Genomic DNA, 6,000 nt, shown 5'->3' with positions numbered 1-6,000 from the left:
CGAATAAATTGTTTAAACAATTCTATATCTGTACAGTCGGCTATACCCCTCCCCGTGGCTCAGCGGTATGTTTGGGGACTTACATCGCTAAAAAACGAGTTTCGATACCCGTGGTGGGCAGAGCATAGATAGCCCATTGTGTAGCTTTTTGTTTAATTCCAAAACAACAAGAACATTACTGTTTATAAACTTCTATACCGGTACATTTGTCAAAATTGTTTATACTGTTCTATATCGGTGCATTGGACAATTTTTACACTTCTCTATAGGTGTATAAGATTACACTTGATACCCATTTCTATATGATACATTAGACTAAATTTTTCAAACACTTCTATATCGGTGCATCGGACAAAACTGTTTAAGAAAACTTCTATATTAAGACATTAGACTGAACTATTTACTCAATTCTATTTCAAAGCATTTTGCTAAATTCTTTACATACTTTTATATCGGTATATTCCACCAAATTATTTACACACTTCTATATCGGTAGTCGGGACAAATAATTTAAACACTACTGCATCGGTACACTGGACAAATTGTTTGCACACTTATATATCGGATTATCTTACTTTCCTGTTAAACACTTTTTGGTTATCACTTTGGAGAAATTCTTTACGCACTTCTATATTATGCATTGGACTCAACAGTATAAACATTTCAAGATTCGTTCATTGGACTAATCAGTTAACAATTTTCTTCTATATCTTTGCATTCGATGAAAATCCTAAAAACTTTAATGTCGGTACATTAGACAATATTGTGTAAACAGTTCTGTATCGAGGCATTGGACAAATTCTTTACATACTTCTATATCGGTGCATTGCAATAAATACTTTCAACACTTTTATATCGTTGCTTTAGAGAAATTATTTATACACTTCTATATTATGCATTAGATTAAACAGTGTAAACACTTCTATATCTGTGCATTGAACTAAATTATTTATACAATTTTATATCGGTACATTCCACTGAATTACGTACATACTTCTATATCGGCATTCTGGACAAATTATTTAAACACGTTTTTAAGTTTTTAAACCCTTTTACGTTGGTGCATTGGTCTAAATTATTCAAATCCTGCTATATCGGTACATTGGACAAATGATTTACACACTAATATATCAGATAATCTAATTAAACTGTTAAACACTTCTATATCGGATTATCTGACTAAACTGTTAAACATTTCTATATCGGTACATTAGATTAAATTGTTTACACACTTCTCTATCGGTAAATAAGTCTAAACTGTATGAACATTTCTCTATCGGTACTTTGGACAGAATTAGTCACACTTATTATATTTCATATATTTCAACACTTCTATATCAGTGCATTGAACAATTTCTTTTCATTTTTCCATGTCGTACATTATCCTAAGTTATTTGAAAACTTCTTATTCGGTACATTAGATTAAATTATTTACACATTTCTATATGGGTATATACGACTAAATTCTTTAAACACTTCCACATCGGTTCGTTGAACATATTGTTTATACACTTCTATGTCGGTTCATTGCACAAATTCTTTACATACTTCTCGAAAGGTGCTTTAAACTGAATTGTTTTCACATTTTGGTATCGGTATTTTGGAATAACTTGTTTAGACACTCCTGTATCTCTACATTGAACATCTAGTTACACACTTCTATATCGGTGGAACGAACTAAACTCTTTCATATCGGTATATTAGACTTGTGGTAGAACAGATGCTAGTAATGAATTTGATCCAAGATTCATTCTGGCTTTCACACTTTACCTGTCAAACATGTACACGGACTATCTGAAAAGCAAATGCAATTTGAAAGTGTTGGATACCAACGAAAGGTATCCCAGGCTCGATTTTGAGCCTTCCATGCCATGTTGGGAACAGAATTCCACCACTGTCTGGAATACAGTGGAAAACGTTTCGAGATTTTAGAAATAGACTGAACAACAGCTTGGACAATACAGTCAGTTACTGATGTCATACAATCGACTATCACTAGCTTACAGACAATTACACATTAAAGTTATGAGAGAACCGTGAAAGTGAACCAGTTGTCCTGGTCTAGCTTTCACCACAGAAAGCGGATTGGGTGAAATTAACCACGGTCATTCTCTCTAAAATGATAAGAAAATGATCACTTTTCTGTGGGTCACTGTCAGCTCTCCAAAAAAAGCAAGAGAAAAGCGTAGGGGAGCAGACAGAGTGTTTGTTTGTTTGTTTTTCTAATTTTGCGCAAAGCTACACCAGGTATATGTGTGCTAGCTGTCCTTAATTTCGCAGTGTATGACTAGAGGGAAGTCAGCTAGTCATCACCACCAACCACTAACTCTTGGGCTACTTTTTTACCAAAGAATAGTGGGATTCACCGTAACATTATAATGCCCCCATGTCTGAAAGGGCGAGCATGTTTGGTGTGACTTGAATGCAAACATGCCCCCTTCATGCCACAATTAAAGTGCTTTAAACAACTTGCAATGCCGATCCATAGAAAAATTATGAAAAAAAAAACATTTTACGAGTTCTGAGATATTTAGAAACTTCTAATCAAAATAAATGTCTTTAATTAATTACCCCATTTTTTAAACCATCATATTTTTCTTTTACCACTTCCAAAATATTCAGCTCTGACAATTTATTTTAAAAACAAGCAAAACTAACTCTTTTTAAAATTAACCATCAAATATTCTCGCTCCTTCAGCCGTGCGGGCGTTATAATATTGTTGTTAATCATGGGTAAAAGAGTTGCTCTAGAGTTTGAGGTTGAGCCTAGCTGTCTTCCCTCTAGTCTCACACTGTTAATTTAGAGATGACTAGCTCAAATAACCCTCGTACACGTTCACAAATCAAAACATACAATTTCAATAAGATATTCCTCTACATTGTTAACACTATATTCCTCAAAACAAATAAAATACTCACTTGTAAACTGCCGACACTTTCTACAAAGAAAAAAACAATATCATACCTAAAATGTTGTGGAAAATAAATTCCAAAAACAAGCTGAATGTGCTTATATGTTACATCAAGACAAGCGGCTTAAACACTTAGCTGTCACTGAAAATAACATTTATATTGAAATGATCTGAATGCCAAACTTGCATATTTAACTTTTTTAAAAGTACTTTTCTATGTAATTCAGTTAAATCAATGGCTAGGAACCACAGTGTGATTAGGACGGGTTACTGCATGAAAAGTATGTGAAAATCAAAGTTTTTTTTTTGTTTATTGAAGGATATTCCACGTGAACATTAAGGAAACACTTCATGTTTCAGGAAGAAGTGGATGGAAGGCATAAAGCGGTAACTCTTTACATGCTAATAAACATTATAGTGTATGATATTTGGTAGAAAGACGACGGTTTTGTGAACGGCCTTGATATAATTACAGAAGTGAGTAGATACCGTGTTTCGATTTACATTATGGGCAAAGAACACATAGCCCTTTGTGTAGCTTTGTACTTAGATAAAAATAAACAAGCTAAACACAGAGCTACACTGTGAAATATCTGTGCTGTGTCCACCACTTGTATCAAAAACCGATTTTCAGCGCTGTGCTTTTTGAATATGTTGTTCTAATGAAGAACAGGACACTATACAATGCTCTTTACGTTAACCTTGAAATTTTTAACATCCTCAACTTAACACGAGTCTTAATTCATTTGTTCGATGATTGTGTTTCACAAAGCTCACATCATTATGGCAAGTAAAATACGTAAATCTCATAGTGGCAGACCAGACTGTTGCAATTGTTATGAAATCTAATCTAATCAGTTAAGCTTGTGTTTTCATAATGACGCGTGAAATAAACACCTGCATGCACAATTCCCGGAAGTAATTATTGTCCATACAGAAACGAATTAAACGTATAAAAGGTGGAATATTTTCTCTCAAATATTTACTTCGTAGCACTAGAAACTAAGGAAGGAAGATTAGGTGGTTCTATCGTTACTCGTAATAATCACCGTAATTCCACCCACTACAGGATATAAATACAACCGTCGTAAACTGTATTGATGAAATTAGAATGTTTAAGTGGTTGTTCAGATTTTCCAAATATATATCGTAAGCGAATCAAATATTTCTATAACTTCACTATCTTTTTTATTGATATCCTTGATGGCTTACTACCTACAGATTAGTAAGCGAGCCAGGCCATACACTCTTTAGAAAAGTTACTTTCAGAGTATGATACTAATTATGTATTATGTGTGGATGTTTATTTTATAAGTGACGTGACTTGAAAACTTTTCAGAGCAAAAAAGGTACCGGAAGAAATCTGGTATTTGTCCAGTTTTAACCCTACATTTTTTTGATACGGTTTAATACTGTAGCTTAGCACAAAGCGGGGAAAGATAAATTTTGATATTTTTATATAGGTAATTACTTAACAATTTGGCGCAAAGCTACTGCATACAGCCATACCTATATTTCTACAGTAACCGTCATTTTTTGTTAAGCTAATTTTATTAGAAGAAGTATGGGATTTACAACCACTTACAGAACTTAAAGTGAAAAGTGCGATAATGCAGCAAGTTTTGAACCATAAATCTTTGAATGTACATTCTGGACATGTTAACCACGAAATCTTGCGCTCTGTTTTCGAGACAAAAATCGAAAGAAAAATGTAGTTAAACAGGATTTGTTTGAAGGAGACAATAACTTTAAGTTTTATTCTAAAGAATTTGTTTGTTTGTTTGTTTGTTTGTTTTTGAATTTCGCACAAAGCTACTCGAGGGCTATCTGTGCTAGCCGTCCCTAATTTTGCAGTGTAAGACTAGAGGGAAGGCAGCTAGTCATCACCACCATATATAACAAATTTTAACAAGTAACTATAGTTCTGGTCTATTTTGATCTTTCATAAAAACAAGTATTTTAAAACATAAAAATAAGTAGGGTTTTGGATAGTAATTAGTTAAACATTCTTTATCAACAATTTTCTGGACTCTAATGGAGAAAATAAAGATCTGTGTTGCGATAGTAAATTAATAGAGATTTTAGAAAAAGACTACATTATTACTGCACCCAGTCTGTATCACGTGTTGGTGTCAAGGAAGGTTAAAAGTTATTCAACTTGTATCATGTGAAATTACTGATGAGACTTGAAACCTATTAATAATGAATCATGGCCATTTATTGAAAAGAGGTCTCTATATATTATGTGCAGCTATTGAAGAATGTTAGAACTTGTAATGTGTCATATGCTGATTTTGGAGGATGTTATAATCTGTTTTTTAAACAATTTTGTCCAGTGCACCGATATAGAACTGTGTAAGCAATTTAGTCTAATGTACCGATATAGAAGTTTGTAAACACTATAGTCCAATGTTGTTGTTATTTTGAATTAAGCACAAAGCTACACAATTGGTTCTCTACTTTCTGCCTACGACGGGTATCGAAATCCGGCTTTTAGCGTTGTAAGTCCGGAGCCATACCGCTGAACCACTAGGGGTCGTAATATAATGTACCGATAAAGAAGTGTTTAAATAATTTATAAGAATGTTCAGAAATAGAAGTGTGTATAGAATCTGTACTGGGCAGTGATATTGAAGTGTTTAAACTATTTAGTCCAATGTACCGATTCAGAAATGTATAAATAATCAATTCTAATGTAAATATATGGAGGTATTTAAGCTATTCAGTTCAATGTACAGATATAGAACCGTACAAACAATTTAGTCCCATGTACAGATATAGAAGTATTTAAACAAATTACTCTAATGTACCGATATAGAAGAATGTGTAAATGATATATCCAGTTCATTGATATAGAAGTGTGTTAACAATTTCTAAAATGTACCGATATAGAAGTGTTTACAAAATTAAGTCTAATGTATCGATATAAAATGATTTGAACAATTTAGTCCAATGCAAAGATACAGAAGTGGGTAAATATTTTAGTCCAACGTACTGATATAGAAGAATGTAAACAGTTTGTTTAATGTACCAATATAAATATGTGTAAATAGGTTAGTACAATCTTGCGATATAAAAGAGGTGTAAA

This window comes from Tachypleus tridentatus, chromosome 5 (genome assembly GCF_004210375.1).
Source record: "Tachypleus tridentatus isolate NWPU-2018 chromosome 5, ASM421037v1, whole genome shotgun sequence".
Taxonomy (NCBI): Eukaryota; Metazoa; Arthropoda; class Merostomata; order Xiphosura; family Limulidae; genus Tachypleus; species Tachypleus tridentatus.
Note: the sequence above shows the minus strand (reverse complement) of the source record.